At 41.8% G+C, this 21396-nt stretch overlaps 1 protein-coding gene across 2 annotated transcripts in view; it reads right to left on the minus strand.

Annotated features, from left to right (window-relative positions):
* The window catches only part of SLIT3 (slit guidance ligand 3), a 474203-nt gene that overhangs the window by 320269 nt on the left and 132538 nt on the right, over positions 1 to 21396 (minus strand). The window lies entirely within an intron of this gene.

Here is a 21396-nt window from a genome sequence, read left to right on the forward strand (position 1 = left end):
ATAACACTACTAATACTTCAGTTTCACTGCCCAAAGCTGAAAAGTAAAATGACGACACAGAAATATTTTACTGCTGTGAATGAGGACTGTGAGTTTTGGAAGCATTTCCTCTCCTGTATAAACCAGCCTGGCATGTTTTGCCTTCCCTGCAAGTCATTTTTTTCCAAGCTACACATGAAACAGAGGTGACACCATTGCTCTGGGGACACCCTCACAGCAGCCAGCGATTCAGGTGCAAATCAATCAGCAACTCATCTTACAAGCCAATATGTACAAAAGCCTTAGCACAGGAAAATGCACGACTGCCAAGCAGCCACGAGGTACATGAGAACCATGTGTGCCATTTAGTGCATTCACTCCTCCTTTCTTTTGCAATTTAATTCCTTGAGTTTTGTGAATTGCATCAAAGGAAGTGCCAGAAACCTTACCCGCCTTTTAGGCAAAGAACATGGAAAAAAATAATAACACAAATATAATTTTTCTACAGAAATTATTAAATGCCCAAATTATAATCCAGTATTTTCCACAGATCATCTTGAAACTATTTCATCATTCCAAAGCAAGAGTGTAATCTTTGTGCCACTTGCAAAGATTTAGGAAATGTTAGGAGAGAGCATTTGTTTGATTTCCATTCCACAGGGACTTACACCATGGCTGTGTGTTCAGTGCACACCAATTTGCACATTAACATACAGTGACTGCAGAGAAAGCAAGCAAAACTGAAAAGCTGCCTGGATTCTTTTCCTACTCTCATGTTTTGCTGCTGAGAAAATCTCTGGCTCTGGCTTTGGGCCTGCCAATGGTCTGTCAAATTAATCACAGGAACAACAAAGGTGCTGGAGTTGAGCAACACCAACAGGGGAACCCCTAAGGCCTCCTGCCAGATACAACAGGAGTAAATATGAAGAGCTAATATTCCAGGAATATGCCAAGTCTGCACCCAGTGAATAGCCAACACCTTGCCAGCCCAGCCCTGCCATCTCCATTGCAGTCATCACAGCACGTGCCTAGGGAGATTTCTCAGTCAAGAAACCACAGCAGCCTCTAACCACTCTTGGCTTTAACAAAACATCAGAAGGACTGACTCCTTTTTGCACTGAAAAATTCCCTTTTTCTCATTTGTTTCCTTCTTTCACACAATACTTATAATCTGCTACTTTGAGCACAGCCTTGGTGTTAAGGCTGTCACCAATAAGACATCTAATTATGGATTATAATAACCTTTCATTGAGACCATGTCTATAGAAAATAGAATTTTTTACTCAGTAACTGACACAACTGAGGAAAAAACCAAAACTATTTGTGTTCTTCCCAATGGTATTAAGCCTCCTAGCTGATATTTTTAGCTTCTGCACTTATAGCACAGGAACACTTAGCTAGGGTAACATTAATATTTGCTTTGAGACATTTAAAAGATATTCTCATTACTTTTCTAGTAGGAATACAAACATTGTATAAATCTATGAGACAAAAATATTTAATATGTTATGTAGTCACTGGTGCAGAAACATGACCAATAATGCAAGAACAGCAAAGATCAATCTCTTTCCATACAACATTTAAGCATTCCAGTTTCAGGAACTGCCCTAATCATAATCTATATAAGGCTGTAGCAGTACAAAAGAGAGATTAGAAAGGATGTATACAAACTAGTTTTACATTTTGGTCAAAAATAGGCTGAGATATCTGCTATGAAAACAGTAACCATCAATTAGATTCACCACAAATGTCAAACATATGTTTAAGCCAAACCAAATCCTATCGCAACTGCGTTAAAACTCATGAGCAAACCAGTCCAATTTCATGTAAAACTTCATTCACACAACTTGTGCTGCTTGCCTGAAGGAGCTCAGTAAATGAATAAAAACAATTTATAGTAAGTTAATGGGAAGCACAGCAAATGCTCCCAATCCCAGCTTTAAAGGCCATCTCCACAGAGGGACTTTAAAACTCCGTGTTTTCTCAGGCAGAAGCTGTGAGTGCTGGTGCTCTGGTGCTGGCAGGGCTTTTGCACTGGTTCATTTGACAGAAATGAGCACAGCTCATGAGGAGCAGCACTGTCCATCCAGAACACAAAGTGGGTTTGTGCTCAGACACGTTGGTGCTGCTAAAGCCAATCACACACCATGGCTGGCAGCCCACGCACAGCCAAATCTTACCTGTGCTTCTACTCTCTGCCACTCTGAGTTTTCTCTGTGGAAAAGTGAAGTATGCAGTATGATGTGTTATTCCAACCTAAAGCTACTGCAAAAATGGCTGACAAAATACATAAGCACTTTAATGAGTTATTTGAGATAAAAGTTTGAAAGTTACAAGTCCTCAGCATCAGCTGCTCATTTTTCTTTTAGGAAGCATTAGAAATATTTGGTTTCCATACCATTCCCACTGCAAACCAACTATTTTCTCAGTGCCAGATCCAACATTCCTCGCAGCTTTTGAGGATTAAGTCACTTTTACTCTTTATCCCACACATGAAAAAAACCCCAAAATTAGCATAGCAAGCCAAGAAATCAATATTTTAGACAAAGCCTTATGAATGATGCGGGGAAAAAATAAAAATGTGCAAAATATATTTAAATAATACATTAAAATTACATATAAAAGTTCTGATAATTGTACATTCATGCTTAGCAAAACATTTCTGCCAGATACTCTTCCAACCCCATCTTGGAAACAACTGTGGTCAAAGAATCTCTCAAGTCCCACAAATGGAGACTTGGCTTTGTGTATTGTTTATGAAAGACAATGATAGTCAGCTAATTGTTCAACAGTACCAACACAGAAGTGAAAAATTATTAGTTAGAACTCTAAGAAAAGGTCCTATTATTGATTTTATACCAACTTATTCATCAAATTTTTTTCAGCCTGGGCACTTGTATGCATTTGGGTTTTCAACCTTCTTACATCCATTAGAGCTTTAAAGCTTCTCCTCTTCCACATGAAAGCTTTATTCATAGGTAATGCTTTGATTCTAGGGACAAGAATTCTATGAAAATTACTTCAGTGAGATTAGAATCAACACCACTGGATGGCTTTTAGCAATAGTTATCCTCTTCTGCTCTAGTGCAGAGAGCTGTGGCTGAAGCTGATGGAGCTGACCCCTGTCCCACAGCCAGGATGGGCAGCAGGATGGATTTGGACCACAGGGATACAGTCCTTCAGCACTTGGGGGCTCCTGGTTGGGTTCTGCCCTTTCCTTCTTCCTTGTGGGGCCAAGAATGGGAGATGAGTTGTCTCTGCTGCATGCCTGGCAAGCGAAGGGGATTCTGTCTGAAGTCAAGGTATGGGACTGTGATAACATGGTGACATCTCCTGCACTGTGGGAGTGGTCACACCAGGAACTCTGACTCTGCTTTTGTCACTCAACATCACAAACACCTTCTCTGTTTTCATTCAGACATAGTGACAACTTCATATTGAACTATGAGACTGTTTCAACCACACACAAAACTATGAGGTTAACATGGGATTCTGCAGTTCTAATGGGTGATTAAAGTGATTATCAGGCTACCAGCCATGTCTTGCAGCTTGCCACCTATGGCTTACTATTAAAAAGCTACAATAAGTATTAATAAATGAAAGGGAAAAAAAACTATCAAAACACATTGATTCAGAGGGACTACCCATTGCTAATAATTCTTAAATTCAAATACCTCACCCAGTGTTTTGCTGTTATTACTCTAAAACCCAAACCCCAGAAGCAAACACGAACTACATTTCACATAAACAGCCTTTGCCAGCTGAAGGCCTCAAGAACAGGCTGCACAGGAGATAATTCAACAGACACTGCCAGAAAGATGCAGAAGATGATAGTGCCATGAAAAACCAATCTGGCAGCTGGAAGACACCTCTGCTTCAGCTGGGATATGTAATGGAGCTGATGAGCAAGGTGCACTCCCTGCTGTGGCAGCGTGATCCTCATGGATCCACAGCACAGGCACTGCTCAGCTGTGCTCATCACAGCCACTTTGGGAAGGCTGACTTCCAAAGCAAATCACACACAGATTCCAGTTTCTCTTTTATCTGAGAAGGAGAGGCTGCTGGCCTTTCCCACACTAAACTGAGCAACCTGCTCAGAAATGGGAAAGAAAAACCCCTGTGTTTGACAGAGGAGCACGTGGAAGAACAGCTTAAGCCAATTCCTGACCTTTGCCTGCTGTGGGTGAGGGATAACACATTCTCACTGCAACAACTGTCTGAAGCATGAGCACACTGCTCAGCTCCCAGCCACTTGTGTGCTGCCAGAGTCAATTCATGTTACACGTGCTGCTCCAGCACTGGGAGAAGACAGGCTCGAAATGTTCCAGATGAAACAAAGCCTTCTTGTACAGAGAGTTTGATGTGAGCATCGGGAGAAAGGCAGAAAGCAACACCCTTCCTCATAAATCAGGGAACCTAACTTTTGGAAATTGCCTCTGCTTTAACAGGGATTACCAGCTCCACAGAGTTGTTGCCATATGCTCAGTGAGTCACTGATCTCTTGAATAAGGCAAAGGACCTCTTGGAAGCAGGAAAAGAAAGGAAGAGGCAATTTAATATGATTTTTCTCTCTGTACTCATACTGAAATCTTTCATTTTTGCTGATGAGACTGAGGTTTCAAATTTAACAATGACCATTCTTCCTTAGGACATCTGAAGAGCACTAAGACTTCATCATGATCACTGTTGTCAAAGAAATTACCAACAAATGAAAGTGAGATTCTCTTCTTCCAAATGTGTTTAAATCCTGTCACTGGAAAGACTAAGGCTGTACAAACAATCAGATGAACAGGGGCCACAACACAGCATTTATAGGATGGACAAAAACTGACCTACCATCATCTATAAACTTTCAGTCTTCACACCTCAGCAAAAGGGCAAAAGGCACTAAAACTGCCTTATCTAGATGTGTATAGAGAGGCTGCTAGGGGGTCATCTGGCCATGGGCAAAGGCACAACGTGGAAGCTCTGTCCAGTGTTACCAGCACAGCCTAGGAGGCTCAGATGTTTTACAGGTCAAAGGAGGTAAAAAACAATTATGCAGAAAATGTAAGGGGCACAGCACAGGGAATAATACTTAGATTCTCAAAAATTAAGAAAGAAGAGCAAACCAGCTGATGGAATTTTCTTGAGGTACTGCTACACACAACTGCTCTGTCTGCAGGGGCTGAGCGTGGGCACGAGGACAGGGCAGCCACCCCAGCCCAGCCTCACCTGGGCATGGCCAGAGGGGCTTTTTACACCCCTGGGAGGGGGCTGGACAGACATTTCCATGCCCTGGACATGGGGCTGGACAGACATTTCCACACCCTGAGTGTGGGGCTGGACAGACATCTCCACGCCCTGGCCATGGGGTTGGGTAGCCAAAACATTGCTGGCCCAAGGTGTTCTACTGCCTGTGAGCCCCTGCACACAACAGCAGCTCCATAAACCAGCACCTGCCCATTGGCTCACAGGGAATATTCTGGAATTTAACTGGTTTAAAAGTAAAGCTGTAGCTTGCCATCACTGCCATTTCAGACACCCCATTCTGAAGTCATTTAAGGCAGTAGATGTACTCCTTTCCAGAAACTTCACAGTGCATATCCTTGTTTAAGACTGAAAGGTTAATTTTTTTGCCAGAACTTCTGCATTTAAAAAAATCTAAAAATAATCTCTTTTTCCCCTCAGCAGAAATGCTTTGAGATGACTTAAAAACTGCAAAAGGGAAGAAAATGCATTGCTCATGAAGTAACTACCATTGCCTGTATGTGTTCTGTAGTGCATCCATTAAAACATCCAGACTCCCCTGGCTGTGGCAAGAGTCTTGGAGGATATTTAGAAAAAATATTTCCCTGAAGGCAGAGGTGCAAATAGCCAAAACAAAGGGCTGCAACCTAAATATTTAATAAATACAAACCCACAGAAAAGGAGACTTCATTCACCATATTTTTTTCTGTCAATTTGACAAAGGAGAATAAATAAAAACCCCTTCCAATATTTAAGTATCAAATGCTGAATCATCCAGAAAATGAACAGTAATTTACAGGATAAATTTATAAGTCACGGAGATATTCTCATTTTGCATCAAGGAAAGTGAGGGCTGCTTTTGCTAATAGGGATTCCTCTCATTATTTCTATTTCCTCTCAGCATTTTCTTTTCCCCATCTCGCTCAATGAAATTTTACATACTGAAAACTTCTAAACTGATTTTTAATCCAAAAGAATATGAATCTTTAAAGTTGATGTGAGATGCAAACTGCTCACCTACTCCCATAAGTGAAAGAAGGAGGAAACAAACACTCACCACTTAGAGAAATAACACTCCTTTAGCATTAATTATTTACTATTGGCAGTCTAGGAGCCTTGCAGTGAAAGGTGTTCTTAATTACTGACTAGACAATGAAATATTCTTGTTGACAAGAATAAGATCCAATACTTACCATTAGATATTTGTGCTGCAATGTTAAAAATAGATGGGGTTTTTTACAGGAATATATATTCTTTGCTGATATTTTGGTTGTTTTGGTGGGTTTTTTTGGTTTTTCACTTTTCCCCCTCCTTTTTTTCCCCCTTCTCTTTTGTAGGCGTTTTTAATTTGCTACTTTGGTTTGGGGGTTCTGCTTTGACTGTGCAGGGTCCCTTGTTTGTTCATTGGCCCCAGCCTTGGGAGGGCTCCTGGGGGCTTTAGAGCAGCCCCACGACCCCTCCCTGCCCCTTCCCAGGGAGGGCAAACTCTGCTCTGCCCCTTCTCTTCCCTACTTAATGAGAACCTCCTACTCACCACCCCCACACAAGCTGCCCTCCTGGCATCACAGTTCTGCCTCTCCTGGCAGATTTCATGCTGAAGAACGAAGCAGTAGCAGCCCTGCTCCTCATGTAGGACAGGAGGAACTGAGTTCATCTCTCCATTTGATCCCTCTTGACCACATGGACTTAAATCCAGGACATTTATAACTCAGGAAACCTGGAATCTGGGGATGCTACACAAAGCTCAGTGTTCCACTGTGCAAGGCTGGTGAGTGAACCAGAAACACAAAGAAAGCTCAAAGTCACAAGACCCCTAGAATGTCTTTATTTCTTGTTGTTTCTGGAGGAAGCATAGCTTGTGGGACTATTTTTGGTTCATCTTTTCCTGTGCCACGGACACCCGCTAAGAGACAACAAGCTCGGTGGGTTGACAGGCCCCTGAGTCAAAATGCTGACACTGATTTATGAGGCAGCAAGGCCTGCAAAGAGTCAGACTGTCCCCTTGTGAATTTTCTCTTAAGCCATGGAAAAATATAATTATAAGGAATATATGTTAGTAGGAAACTGTGGTCTGATGGTTCAATTACTGCTTTTATTACAGCATGCTACCAGAGCACACCATCATATGTTACAATTTCAGCCAGAGAACCTAAGTCATGTGACAAGTCTTATTTATACATTCTAATTATGCAATTAATAATCTTGATATAACTGTTTTAGCAATCACAGCAGATATTTGCTATTTGCACACCAGGGGACCACACAGAGAAATCTGCAATCCTGTAGGAAGCAGAAAGCACCTTTCCCCTCTATAAGGAACATACAGGGATGTGTGTTAATACCATCTCGTGTGGTCTGTGCAGGAGGTGGCTGCAGTAGAAACAACACAGCAGCTTCACATCCCCTCACAGCCAGAGGCCACCTGAGCCCCAGGGGAAATCCTCAACAGCTCTGTGTCAGGGCTTCCAGTTACTGTCTGAAAAACATGAATATACAAGAAGGCAAAACCTTCTATTTTTAAATGTTGCTTGAAGCTTGGTTTGAACATCAGATGGGAGAACACACTGAGCTCAATAAGCAAAAGGGGCAGTTGTAACTCTACTGCTTATGAAAATCAGCTGCTGACTTGAGTTATTTGATAGGCAAGCAACCACTTTGTGCCCAGTTGAAAACAAATGTTGACACAGCAATGAAACTTTACCTGTGGATTACACAAATATAACCTCCAGCACAGAAGATATAAAGCTCAAAGTAATCTGACCTTAGCAAAGGTCAGCAGGTAATAACCTCACACCGGAATGAGGAGAGCTGCAGCTGGAAGCCGAGACAGCAACAGGTCACTTTTAAAAGAAGAGCCATAATGAAACCCGAGTATTCTTTTAGTAAATAAAAGTTCATTAAAATCGACATCAGCCACACATGAGAAAGGCACAGGCAGCTGAAAATTCTTTTCTGCGTTCCTTTCTTATTTTTAAGCTCAAAGTATCTGCAAGATGCACTTAACCAAGCAGTGATACCTGACTCAAATTTGCTCTAGAATATTTTCTCTTGGTGTAAAGGTCAGCAGCAGAATAACAAAAGCTGATCCTGGCAGCTGGATTCTCCAGAGGCTTTGCAACTCACAGGTAACATGGTGCAGTCACTTGTGGGCATGTGATCCTCAAATCTCCATGTGCTATACTGATAGAGACCATCAAAGTATTATTTTAGGTACACTGCCAGATTGCACAGGGGTATTATGATAATTCTGTTTAGTGAAATGACATGAAATTATCTAAATAATTATACAGTCTTCCATTGATTCCAAATTGATAGGTCCTGAAATTTCCAACCACTGAAACAATTTGGTTGACCAAAGGACACTCCAGGTAGTAATTTTGCAGCATCCTAATTTAATGTAGAGTCAAAATGAACAGGCAGTAGAGGAGACTGGAGGCAAGTGCCAGCTAATCACTAATTTAAGAAAAGCAAAATCACAAGCAACCACAGCAAAATCAAAAAAGCATGGCAGCACAAATTGTCTTGGCAGTAGAAATTGTCCTTCTATAGATCAGTTACATTTTGTGATTGGAAGTAATTTCAGATGCTATGCAATTTTAGATATCATAAATTGAAAAAAAAAACCAAAAAACAAAAAACAAAGTGTGTTTCAAGTAGCATAAAGACTGATTAAATGCATATAAGGATCTCAGAGAAGGGAAATACCAGCTTTCCAATAATAAATAAAAACTACAGCGATCCAATCCAGGCAGATTCTGGACTCTGACAAAAAACTTGCAAAAGGTATAAAAAGTACAACTATATCTGTTTTGATAGATTTCAAAAGCAAGAAAACTGCCGTAGGGTAGTAGCAGAGGGGCGAAAAGATGATAAAGATGCAACAGATATGCCCCTGAGAGTTAAGGCCATGGGGGAAATGAGGAAATAATTACACTGGATTTCAGTAAGTTCCCACTCTGAAGCTTTCCCTTAAACCAGGTGGGGACCAGAGGAAATGTCAGAAATGAAAAGGCAGGGGAAGAGGCTTTACAACACTGATAAAAATCACAGAAAGATCACCTGCAATAGGTGTCATTCAAAGAGCAGCTCTGACTCAGAATGACAAATACCTTGGCATATTTTTTGTTTTTCACTACCTCAGGATAAGCTTCACGTGTTGCTCTACCCAGCTGCTTTTAGCTCTTTAAAATGAGCACAACATTTCTGCATTGACAACTCCAGAGCTCAAGTGACTTCAGTAGAGAACAAACAGAAGGTGACACAGGCAAAGACAAAATTTAGAAGCAATTCAAACGAGAAAAAGAAATAGACTCCCAAAATCTTGGTATTTAATTTGGATTAACATGAATCAGGATTAAGACACATGTTGACCTAATACAGTGAAAACCTGCTGGCATGGTGTCTTGTGGAATTCAATCTTACCACAAAATAAAAAAATGTATTTGAAGTAGCCAATAAGTCTGTTACTCAAGGTGAACTTGCTGTTACAGTGTGTTTTAATTTCTGAAAAGCTTTTTGCAATGTCCTTCACCAAAGACACTTGCAAATACTAGGCAGCCACAGGATGAAAGGAAAGGGTCTCTGTGTGCATTAATGATATTAAAAAGTGAGAAGCTGGGAATAAATGGGCAGCTCCCCACTGATGGGGGAACAGGGGCACTGGTGCTGATCAGCATGTCCATGGAATGAAGGGACAAGGTTGGTGAGTGATTCAGATTTTTTTCAGTGTTGTAAAAATCAGTTAATTGCTCAGGGCAGCAGGAAGCCTCCTCATACATAGGGACTATGATAAAGTGGAAAGTGGCTTTATCGAAGTTGAGAAGCTCAGTGTGACATGACCCCAAACCCAAGATAACAACAGAAAGCTCAAGAAATATGGAATCCTCTCAGAACAAGGACAGAGCCAGCTGTGGACTTCCAGCTCAGGAAGGCTGGACAGTGGATACATTGAGATTGCATTAAGCAGAAAACAAGAACTATTTTTTACTGCCAAGAACTATTTTTTACTGCTTCTCACATGTGGAGAATTAGAATACATCAACTAAAATCACCAGAGCATCTAAACAAAAAAAAAAATTATTTTTTTGATAAAGCACATAGTAGCATAAGATTTCTTGCTAGAAAATCCTGTGAAGATAAAATTAAAAAAAAAAAAAACCAAACAAACTTGTTCTCAAAACCAGAATGCAAATATTTGTGGAGAAAAAAAATTACACAGATGGAAATCAAAACGCAAACCAGACAAAACCAATGAAACTTGCAGCTCCTATTTGTGTGTGTGGAATCCCTCCAGTATCGTGTCTGTGGGTGCCAGCACAGCCCCAGGCAGGTGTCAACGAGCTCGTGTGCCCGTCCTGACACACCAAACCCCTCTGGTCTGACCAGTCGGACAGTGCTCACTGCTCTGCTGGCCCAGGAAAGCCCTACCCACACAAATCACCCCTCAGAGCAGTATTTTAACAGGATCAATTCAGCAAAACAAAATAAAGTTCAAATCACTTGCTGATTACTGCATACTTTGAAAGATAATTAAGGTTAATACTTCAAAGTCAGCACTCTAAACAGATTTTCTAAGTCTGGATAAGTGTGTTTTGAATGGTTTATTCTTTGAAAGAGCTAGTCTTGAGATGCCATAATGGTTTTATTAGCAAACCAAAATACATGAAGATTTAACCAAGCTAACAACTTCTCTGCCTGTATTTTGTATGTAACTCAAAGTAGGGACAAATCTCTCTGATTTTTCTTACTTGCACATCACCTACACAATGAATCTACAAGCAGAAAAACTTCAGCAAGGGGAACTTCAAATGCAAAATTTTTTTTTCATGGTGGAATGAATTACCCTAAATATTCTGGAGCTGAATAAAACATAGCTTCAAGGTTGAACTATGAACCAAAGGAGACTCAATTCCAGCTGAAGGTCACATGGGGCAGATGTTGTTACACCTGGGAAGCTCCCATAAATCTCATCATGTGGAAGAAAATGAAAATAAATTATTTTCCAATCAGTTTTTATTACAGCAGCATTCTGATCTCTTGGATCTGAGGTGCAAAGCTATCCATCGTCACTGTAGCTTAAAAATTGCAAATTACACACCAGGGCTCCAAGCAGCTAAAGATAAAAAGAGAGACGAAGATGATATTCAGATGGCAAAGGATAATATATCACCAGGGAGAAGCAAGGCAGAGCAAAGGCACACGAGGAAGACATTGGAGGACTTCTGAGTGAGCAGCACCCGCACAGGTCAGTGGGGCAGGAAGGGCTTTAGCACCCTGAGTTCATCAGGAAACACAGCAAGACATAATTGAAGGGGCAGATGTGGAGGAGCAGAAGTGAGGGGCTCTGTAGGTGTTTACAGGGAGCTCAGCTCCTTCCCAGGGTAAGGGCAGTGTGTTTAAAATCTCCAGAACTGAGGGCATCTAAGTCTTGTTTCACAAGCTCAGTGGGTGATGGATTGCACCCTCACTTCTGCAACTGAAGACAAACAGCTTCTGCACCACACACATCCAGGGACTGCACCTCCTGCCACAGCAAACAAATTGTCACACCCAAGGCAGCAGACTGACAATGACCTTTGCAGCAGCATCCTGAGCTGACACTGAAAGCCAAACCATGCTCCTCAACCCAAGAAAAGGGAATGATGCAAAATAAACATGGAAATATCGATCCAAATCAGTATTTATTCATATGAATGTAAATAAAAGGCTGAATTTAAGAATGATACACACACATAATCAGGCTTAAGGATATCACAGACACAGCACCCAAGCCTTGTTTGCTCTTTTTCTTGAACTTGGTAGTGCAGACAGTCTATAAATCCTGAACATGTACTACACTGCAGGCTCTTTATAGAAGTAGGTAGGTAGCCTCCAAAACAATTTTTAACATATTTTTAGATATTTGTCTTTTTAATCTGTAGCTGAAGGATATTCTCACATACAGAATCAAAGCTGAACACAGGTTATTATACCTTCCTACAGCTTGCAGGACTCGAGGATAGAGGTCTCTTTGGTTTCATAATTAAAACTGAAAGACGAACCCTTTCTTTCTGGAGTCTCAAATCCCAGCTCCAATTTCAAACCATTTACCTTGATGTTTATTAAAATCTCAACATGTCCAAAGTATAGAATTACTCAACACTCAGCAGCTGCTTGACCTCTCTTATTTAATCTCCTCCCTAGGTGAATACCCAAATTGAATTAAATGTTTACTAAATACATGACTCAGGGTGGAAACCTATGCCAGGTCTGAGCCTTTTGCTATGAGGGATGTTGCTGGTGACCAGCAAAGAAGGAATTTGGTTTTCTCTACACCAACAGGCAGTTCTGTGGTAAGAAATGTAAAGCTGCCAAATTTATGGCAGAACAAGCAGAAAGAAAAATACTTCTAAGAAGATTAACAGATTCTCTTGCAATGTATTTAACTACCATATTTCTATGCTTTGTTATTTTGAGTTTATATTAGCACCCTTGAGTGCAGAAACACCTATAACTTCAATGGCAAACCTTCCAGAATGTACCAGCATCTGTATTTAGCCTGCTCCTATTACAGTGGCTCTGCCCAGCTCCAAGTCTTTGACACAGTCACTCATCCAATTAAATCTCAAGACTTCTGCTACAGCTTCTCTGATTTTCTTTTAACCTTTGAAATGAAGAAATACCAGCTCTGTGAGCCTGTGATTCTTGCGTTCACCAGCCAATTTGCTTCATTTAATCTAAATCTGCACCTTTAAACAGAAAACTTCAGAGGTGATCTCAGCCATACTTCCTTCCCACACATGCCAGCAGCTCATGGAGATGAAAGGAACACAAAGAGTTATTTTTCACTGACAAACTCCCCATAGCATATTTGTTATAGAGCGAAATTTAAGACAGAAGAGCTTCCTTTTGGTGTAATTCAGTTTGCTGTTTGCGGAATCATCTGCTACGTGCTGTGTTCAGGAAGGGTTGGGCCATGCACATTATAATTTTTTATTTATTTTATCAATGGAAATGTGTTACTCCACTCGCTTTTTTTTTTTCCTCAGAGTGGCACTTGAAATTATAGAAATGCAAACACTCACAGCCATCCTACCATACCCTTATTCATTCCTCAGTTGCTATTAAAAAGGAAACAGTAGCTACATCAAAAACAGGCAGAAAGTAATCTGATAGTACAGAAGGAGACCAAAATCCTGCCCTACTTGCATCTCCTCTGGTAACAGTGGTCCACATGCTGCCATGTATCAAATCCTTTACTCTCTGTAGAGACCAACAGCTATCCTCAAATAAAACCCATGGTACTCCCCAAATTTCACCCTCAAAACAAATTAAATTACTGTTCTGTCCTTTGGTTTTTGAGCATTTCATGACTACAAAAGCCATACTCACAGCTTTTAGCCAAGTTAACAAGCACAATTCCTTTCCCCGAACCGAATTACAAGCTGGGTTGTACTCAAAGGTAGATTTATTCATAATATTGGTAACAGCCATGACAAAAAGAAAACAGAATAGAAAACACTAGAATATAATAAAATACATGCACTCTAACTAAATCAAGTGTAACTGAAAGAGGATCACTGACTTCAGAGATTTTATATGACAGCACCTCCCAGCCAAATATTAAGCATCCATTTCTTACACAGCACCCCAAAATTCTTTAATACAGAAAATTCACATCTTCAGTCAGAGACCAGCTGAGCTCTTCTGTGTTCCTACTGCAGCACATTATCTATTGATTAAATTTAAATTAACACAGCAATGCCATTTGCCTGACATTTAACTTGCCAAGGAAGTTACATGCCACATGAATTTTGAAATAAGATTAGGAAGATAATAAATCAAGCTAACAAAAAGTCCAGTAAAACGTGGGCAAGAAGAAAAATCTTGAAATCATTATACAGAAGTGCAGATGTTAAAATGCTTATATTAGATGTGGAAAAGCTAAACACATTGACAATTCTAATAAACAAAATAGACTTAATTCACAGAATTAGGAGTCATTTACTGGAAGCATCCAGTATATCAGAGCATCTTTATAATCCAGACCTCAGCTCAGTTATTGAAACAATCCAATCTGAATAAAAGGATTCCTCCACTACAAAATGGGGGAAGAAAGGAGAATTTATGTACTCTTTCTCTAGCTATATTGTTTATTGAACTTCTGTTTCACTATCAAGCTTCTGGGTGCATGAGCAAGCACAGGCACTGAAGAAAACCAAACTGGCTTCCAGAATTTTTAAACCATGGGGATTCTGGTACAGGGTGCTGCTCTGCCAGCCCTGGCAAGGCTTCTGCTCCTGCCTCCTCACTCTGTCCTGTGACCTTGCAAGGTAGCAAAAACCCCACCCTTTCAGTCTCCCTGCATCTGGAAAACAAAATATTTAAATCTGAGGCAAAGCTGGTCATGAACTTGAAAGAAACCAGGACTATTATATATACAGTTGAGCAAACACATCTGTATTAGTTAAAGAATAGCTTCAGTCTTCGAACCACATTGCTAAGTTTGTCAAAATAGTGCAAGAAATAATAAAACACTGAATTTCAGCTGCTTTTATTTCAGAGAACACAGTAATTTAATGCATGGGGAATAACCAGACTCAGAAACTGAGACACCAAGCCCCCATGTATCAACGAGTAATTTATCTTAGCATAAATCACTGCAACAGAAACTCTGTGTTTAATGTGTTATTGTGATACCTAAAGGAAGCAATAATCCACAGAAAGAGAATTCAGCAGTGTAAACTGGGCTGATGGCAAGGTCAGTCCTGCTCAGCAGTGCTCACTGAGGAGATGCAAACACATCTGCTCTCCTCCCAGACTGCGTCCAGTGAACGACTTTTGCAAAACCAGTTCCCTGTCCACCTCAGGAACCTGCAGGAGCTGACCCTCAACCTCTGCAAAGGTAAAACCTGGCAAAGCAAAACCTGCTGGGAGGGACACAGAGCACACCCAGGGGCTGACCAGAAACACGGAACACAGGGCAGGGCACGGTGATGCCACCCCTGTCCCTCAGGCTCCTCGCGGTGCAGGGACAAGAGGCAGCAGGACAGCAGGAGCCAGGTCCCCACAGGCACCACGTGGGACCCAGACTGCACAGCAAACCTGTCCCAGAACTGTCTTAGCAGAGCAGAAAAGAAGAGCTCACTGTGGTGTGAGGCTCAGAGCTCACACCCAGCCCAGCACCCCACAGCCACCAAAACGCCTGACAGGAGACGTTCAGTCTGACCCCTGCACGTGGATCCAGGCAACTCCAGTCAAACAGCAATCCACGTTCCACAGCAAAAACAAAATGACCACCAGGCATCTCCTCCTCTTGTGCAGCCACAGCAAATGTAGGAACACACTGCACCTCACAAGGCAGCATTATCTAAGCTGTCTGCAAAAGACATTAGGTACCAAAGCTGAAATACATCTCCATTTGAAGCAGTGACTAACTAAGCATATGCTAGATTATCCCACAATGCCTAAAACAGAGCAACAGACAGGGAGGCTTTAAACTTGCTAAATCCTCTGCTTTTTTCATCATAAATTATGCTCCAGGACACAGGCTGTTATAAATTGCCATTACCAACAGTCACTTTTCAAGCTGTAACTTTTAAATCTAGTGGAGAACGGGCAAGAAGAAATCTCACATACTTCAAACTAAAGTACACATCCGAGATAAGCCCACAAACCATTGCAGATTTGTACAAGCCTTCTAGCAGTTTTCTGAAGTATGTTTAAGAATAACAAGGCTGAGATTGAAGTGTGAGCCAGAGGAAAAGCAAGCAACACCACTTCAAGTTTCCTTTTCAAGACAAGCAGCAGACACAGTAGTAAAAGGCACCCTGTGAGCTAAGAGATAAACAAGTCCAGCCCGGGTCTGGAGCAGGAGTGCTATCTGAGGTCAGCAGCACTGGGAAGGCCCAGGGCTGCCCGAATGACACTGGCATTTGTCTAAGCAGGAGGACACATCTTCACCCAAGTCTGGTACAAACTTGTCACTGCCAAGGAGCAGAACAGCCCCACGGGCCGTGCCTGGCTCTGGCTGCAAACACATCATCTGTTACTGGTGACTGCACTGAACAACACTGGGGATACAATTTCCCAAGCTGGAGGAATAGCAGGAAAGCTTTACAAAGAAAACAAAGCTTTTAAGACTTGGGCTACTCGGGATATTTAACAGCCCTTCCATCTGGCCTTGCTTCACTTTCCACCCAGGCTCCATTTCCCCCTGAGCACACGTGCAAGCCTGGCCACTGCTGCCCTCTCAGAGCTGCCTCCTCCAGCACCAGCTGGGGCCTGAGGCAGAGCTGCTGCTGTGTAAGGGAGCCCAGAACTGAACCTAGAAATCCACGTGGAATTAAGGTGAGGTGAACTTATCATTAAGGGATGATGAACATTTTTGTCATGGGGAGCAGGTGACATAACACAGCCATAACATGTACCTTGATCACTCAAGTGAATTTCTACATGAACATCCTTTCTACTTCTGTAATCCCATAGACTGGAGCACACTGGGGACAACCCCCTGCCCTTGAAAGTACCTGTGGCATAGGAAATAATATTGCTATATAAAGAACAGTACAGAAATGCTGTCCATCTAAACAGGCCACAGACTGGTCCAAAACGACACCTTAAGTTGAATTTTTTCTCTTAGGCTGGCCACACATAGATGGATCAGGAACAGACAAAAGTAAAGCAAAGGAAGATAAAATAAAGTCTAAGTTAGAACAAAGTAAAAAAATAGAAGATTGTATGAAGAACTATCATACACTAAGTGGTACAAAGATCAGAGTCACAAAGCTAACAACAAAATTTCAACAGAGAATAGCATGGCACCAAAGTGTTAGCAATCATGAAATAATTACAAAGTAAATTGCTTCAACAAATTGCCAAGTGCAAATTAAAAGCTATCAATGCATTAAATCTGTACATACTGTAAATAAGATGTTAGAAATTACTAGCTTTTAATTAAATTTATTCTGTAAATTTAATAAAATTCTACTCCAACAAAATCCCCACCTCTGCAAACAGGGCTGCTGGCTGGAATTCTGCAGCTCTGTTTAGCAGTGCATATCATAACAGATCCAGCACCTTCGCCAAGCCCAAGTCAAGCTGCTTTAAAGCAAATAGAACCATTTTCAACTGCAGGAAACCCAGGAAGAGTTAAAAATCACATGCCTCAGTGTTAGACCACCCAGTGTTATACAACGCCCTAGTTTTGGGAAATGCTTGTAAAAAATCCCATCAGTATTAACGCAGAGAAGGCAGCAAACAAGTCTTTATGAATTCATTTTGATGGCAACAGATCAGAACTGCTTTTCCCAGGTTTGCATCAAGGCAAGGACATTCCAGCAGCCCATGGCTGGCAGGGGCCATGGGCACCCACTGAGGCTCACACCCTGCCCATTGCTTCAGCTGTGCCTCCACACAACATGAACTTCTTGTTCCAGAAATCTTTAACAACCACAGAATGACCTGCTCCCTCCTAAAAAAACCTAAAGTCACTTAAAACAGGATCTACTAAAGTTCCTAAAACAGGATGCATTCTATTAAGGATTTTTCCACCTGTGTATCCTCTATAGCTGAGTACAGGGAGAAGATATTAGAAATTAAGTGCTGGCCCAGGATGTGAATTGAGGTGCCCAGGTAATGAACCATCATCTCAGATGCCACAGTGCAGCCTCCTGTCCTGCACAGCTCCAGCTGGTCCTGGGGACTGCTCCATGGGCACCATGTCAGGGCAGTGCCACAGAGGATGAGGATGGGGCAGGACATGAGCACTGGGTGCAGAGTCTGAGCAGGCAGAGGGAGGGGAATAACTTGTTCCCAAACATGCTTCCCGTTTCTGTAGCAGCCCTGGTGTTTGGAGCTTGTACAATGCAGGAGGAGTTCAGTGGTACTTGATATCCACATCTGGACACATCATTATTGCTATGGCAGATTGCAAATACATTTTCCAATCAACACATCAAGAACATTTGAGCACTTTATGCTCAGATGCTCCATATGAAAGCATATATTCCAAAACCCAGTGAAAACACAATGGTTAAAATACAACACCCAAATATTTAGGTTGCTGCATAAGTTCAAACACATACAGTGGGTTAAACAGGGAATTCAGAGGCAGTTGGAGATTCCTAGAGGCATATCTAGGTACATCAAAGCTCAGCTGCTTGCTATTTACTCATTTCAACTCCGTGCTCTGTAGTGTTGGCTCCATGGCACATGTTGGAGCTGTTTGCTTTTCAACAGTTCTAATGAACCAGGTTGATTCATCCAGAGTAGGAAGAGAACCCACAATCAGACTGCTCTGAGACCTGCTGGGTACAGACAGCCACTCCAGAGCAAGTCTTGGTGGCTGATGGCTAAAAACCTCAGTTCCAGGAGTTGTGAATTCACATGAAATTGATGGCTTTCATTCTCATAAAGATTCTAGGAGTGGTTGCTTTTTACAAGAAAAAGCTGAAAACTGAACTGTATCATGAAAAACTAAAAGGAATGAGACATAAAGGAAAAACACATTTTATTTTCAGTGCTTGACAAGCCAATTTTATGTCAGTTTGATGAAATGGTAATTTTTCATTTTTAAAATGAGTGCACGTACACAAAGTGCTAGGAGATTCTGCAGCTGTTTTTCCTATTATTCTCCTTAAGATTCAAAATTCAGCTCCCTGCTATTGGAATCCAAAGGCATTTCAGTCATGAGCTCTCTGCTCCATCCACTGTGGCCACAGGGGTTCCAGAGGAGGCTGCCCTGTGGCTCAGCACTGGCTCTGGGAACACCAAGCTCCAGGAGCAGTTCCAGAGCCCTCTCTGGGTCTGAGAGGGGGAAATCTTGCAACACACCAGGCTGGCAAGAGGAGGGATTTCCAAAGAAGTGTGACACACAAAGACCTAATCAAGGCATGAAGGATTTTATTTCAAGAGGTGCCCTGCAGTAGCCTGGCTGCTGAGAAGCTTTAATGACTCACAGAGGGGCTTGTCTGTTCTGCATGGAGCCCAAAATCACAGTTTTGCTCTAAACATCTGGAGCTCCACGTTAAGGCTGCTTTCCAGGCACCCTGGGAGAGGCAGCACAGAAAACCTGCTGCACAACAGGCTCCTGAGCAAGAGCAAGAGCAAGAGCAAGAGCAAGAACACACTGGGATTGCTACTGTAAGGATTTTGGGTTTAAGCTGTGAACTCCTGGAAGTCCTGAGGAGTCAGACCTGCCTGACCCGTGCTCCCTGGACCCTCCTTTTGTGTTTTGTCACAAAAACACAAAGTGCAGGAAATTTCTCTCCCCACGCTGATATCTGCCCCACCCCTCACACAGCCATCCCCATCCCAATTCCCATCCCAATTCCCATCCCAATTCCCATCCCATCCCATTTCCCATCCCATCCCCATCCCAGCCCAACTCCCATCCCATCCCCATCCCATCCCATCCCAATTCCCATCCTTCCCTGTGCACAGGTGCAAAGCCCAGCTCCTCCCCCAGCCTGCTGCAGCAAGGGAATGAGCAGTAGGGGAATGTCCCAGCCCTCACCTTCTCACAAGTGTTCAGAGCACAATGCCACAATTCTGACTAAAATAACCCTGAAAGTTCAACGCTTTTCCAAACTGCGTTCTAATATCAGTATTGTTATAAAAATAGAAAGTAAAAAGGTAAATATTCAGCATTTGTATAAATGGCTATCCACATAAGAAGAAAAGTTTCCATTGTTGTCAGTAGGAATTTTGATTAAAGGAATAAAATCCTCAGAGGAGAAAATTTCTAATGATTTTCAATAATTAAATGTGTTTTAAAGTCTGAAAGTTGTTTATTTGTTTTAATGGGCAAAAGGCTTTAAAAACTTTTAATTTATGACCTTTAATGAAGGCTACTAAATGAAAAAATTACCCTCAAAATAACAAATACTAATACTGATGCTGAAAATATTCCTACTTCTACTGTGAAAAACATTTTTTTGAAAATTGTGTGGCACAAGCAGGCCCAAGGGCCACCTGCAAAAATGGAGAACAGCCTTTCCCAGTAGTTCCCAGGACCAAATATTGGATTCAGAAGTTTAGTTCCTTCTTAATACCAGTAATCTTAATTTCTATTTATAAATTCAATAGGCAACCATGGGAAAAAAAATCTTACACAAATGCCAGCAGCCATTCCTGACCCAGACAGGTTAGAACACTGAAACATGGGGATGTACTTCAGAGGGAGGGAAGATCTCTCTTCACCACTGCCAAGACTTTCCATAAGAGATCGAGGAGAAAAAATGAAATGCAGACATTTTTTACTATGCATTTAAGACCTCCTGGTCTTTCCAAGCTAAGTGGAGTTTAATATTTTCTCTGGACTGCCAAGTAACTCGTGTGAGAAAACCACATGCACTTTGACATAACAAGCAGCCTCTGCTTGAGATCTCTGCTCCAAGAAAGAATTACACACCTCACCCACGGGCAGGGTGGTCTGTCACATTAATGCTGAAGCCTTTCTGGCAGGGCACAGAGCATGGACGAGTGCCTGGCGCACAGATAAAAATAAGTAAAAATAAAAAGAATTCTGCAGCACTTCCAGCACTTCATAACCCGAGGCTAAAAACATTAAAAAGCTCCTCCCAAAAAAAACCACCCTCATCTTTTCTGTCTGCAAATCCCCCTCTCACCCTATTGAGTATCTTAAAAATGAAACATCTTTACAGAGCTACATAAACCTGAATGAATGCTGAACTCAAGATATTATTTTTGAATGTAAAGAGAATATGTAAAGCTTTAATAAACCATCCAGCTGTGGAACATATCCCAGAGTGATGCGTGGTGGGATCCTGGCTCAGTTGCCTCACCCTGGGAGAGGCTCTGTTGGGAAGCTGCTCCTTTTGGATCTCCTGGAGGCTGTTTGGTGCTGCAGTTCCTCTGTGCAGGTGCTGCTGGGTCTCTTGGCTCTGTCCCTGCTGGTAGCACCCAGCTCTGACGGGCACAGACACAGCAATCCCAGCTGTTACAGACACATATTATAATATTGGCTTTTCACAAATACTATAATGGATTTTATATGTGTGGCGTTAAAGTAACTTTGTTATAACCATATAGTTTTTATTTCTGTTGTTAATTAAGCTTAATGAAATAGCTGATACAAGTATGCTTGTGTTAAAGTGCCTGCTTGGATGGGAAAACATCCAGTGAACACAGGGTGAGCACACCTGTACAGATCTGCCAGCCAGCAGCACTCACTGTCTGAAGATGGTG

The sequence above is a fragment of the Passer domesticus genome, chromosome 13 (assembly GCF_036417665.1).
Source record: "Passer domesticus isolate bPasDom1 chromosome 13, bPasDom1.hap1, whole genome shotgun sequence".
Taxonomy (NCBI): domain Eukaryota; kingdom Metazoa; phylum Chordata; class Aves; order Passeriformes; family Passeridae; genus Passer; species Passer domesticus.